This window comes from Triticum dicoccoides, chromosome 5B (assembly GCF_002162155.2).
Source record: "Triticum dicoccoides isolate Atlit2015 ecotype Zavitan chromosome 5B, WEW_v2.0, whole genome shotgun sequence".
Taxonomy (NCBI): Eukaryota; Viridiplantae; Streptophyta; class Magnoliopsida; order Poales; family Poaceae; genus Triticum; species Triticum dicoccoides.
Window position 1 is genome coordinate 16,379,691 of NC_041389.1, and position 1,407 is coordinate 16,381,097.

At 55.3% G+C, this 1,407-nt stretch overlaps 1 long non-coding RNA gene across 1 annotated transcript; it reads left to right on the top strand.

Moving 5' to 3' along the window:
• Window positions 1-649: 649 nt before the first annotated feature.
• Window positions 650-1,051, top strand: LOC119306796. Its single transcript, XR_005149042.1, has 3 exons — window positions 650-696; window positions 802-878; window positions 964-1,051. It is a non-coding gene; the product is annotated as an uncharacterized LOC119306796 (long non-coding RNA).
• Window positions 1,052-1,407: the final 356 nt, after the last annotated feature.

Below are 1,407 nucleotides of genomic sequence, written 5' to 3' on the forward strand. Positions count from 1 at the left end.
AAATGAATATTTGTTATTCAGTTAAAAATCAAATCATTTCTGTAGTTCCAAATTGCCCATAGTAAAGCACATACTCTCGCCGTCCACCTCACCCACCGCCGCCGACCTCCCGCTCCCTTGTCCCCATCGCCGCCGCCACCTCTGCACGCTACACCCCAATCCCACAGCCACACGGCCATCCCCATCCAGATCCAACCGCCGCTGCAACCCATATCGAGCTCTTTGACAAATTTGACCCGCGTGGGATCAAATCTCGCCGGATCTAGCCTCCTCCCTCTCCCTCTATCCCTCTCTCTCTCTTCCGCCACTGCCTCTTTCTCTCGTTTTATCTATCTGAATCCCCACTGTCTCTTTGCAGATGGCATGGATCCGGTGCTGCGCCCGGATGGCGTCCTCTTTCTCTGGTCGGACGACAAGGCGGGAGCAGGGGAGCGGCGGAGATGGTGAGCGCCTTCTTCCTCTTCAGCGGGTGCGTGGAGCAGGCGAATGTGGCGGTGGTCGAGAAGTGGGGCCCCCTCCCCTGTCCTGTCTTCCACCACCGATATCTCATCTCCTCTGCGACCGTGCCCGGTTCTCTCGCTGCCCGCCGTCGATATCCTCCAGGTGGTATGTGCTGCCTCCGGGGCTCCGCCTCGAATCCGCCAGGTCCCCCCGCCGGCGCTCATCTCCGACACCGACCAGTGGAAGGCCCTCCAGGTGCGGCCCCGCCCACGGATTTCTCCCCTTCCTCCTCTTATTGTGTGCGTTGAATCGGATTGTAACGCTGGGTGGCTGCGGTGGTGCTGGTTTTCGTGGACGCAGGCGCACGTCGGCGCGATCCACAAGACGCACCTGCGCGATCTCATGACGGACGCCGACCGATGCAAGGCAATGACAACGTAAGGCCCCGTCCCCCTTCCTTCCTTCCTTCCACAAAGTCGTCTTTGGGGTGCTGACGGTCGATTCCTTGGATTGGATTGCCAGGGAATTCGAAGGCGTCTTCCTCGACTACTCGAGGCAGCAGGCCACCACGGAGACCATCGACAAGCTCTTCAAGCTGGCAGAGGTGAGACGCTTGTTTCATGTCACTAGTTTCTACTTTAGTAGCCACACAATAATGCATATGTGTTTGCGGGTTGTTGCAATACCCCATGTAAGCTAGTGGGGAAATTTGTCACCAATTTTAAATAGCCAGGTCACCCATGGTGGGGTGATACAGCTCAGGCTTATGCGGACCAGCAGCTATAGCTGTCACATCTTCATCTCCGAAACGTGATTTCGCAACATTTTTCTTTTCAACGGTCGATACTCTTTGCTGCATTGACATGACCAGCTTGTGCTGGAAGACAGTGTAATGAAATTGTCTGAAGAATAATTTACTGAAACTGAACTGCTGCTAATCTTCAGTTAGAAATTGGGAGCTGTCTG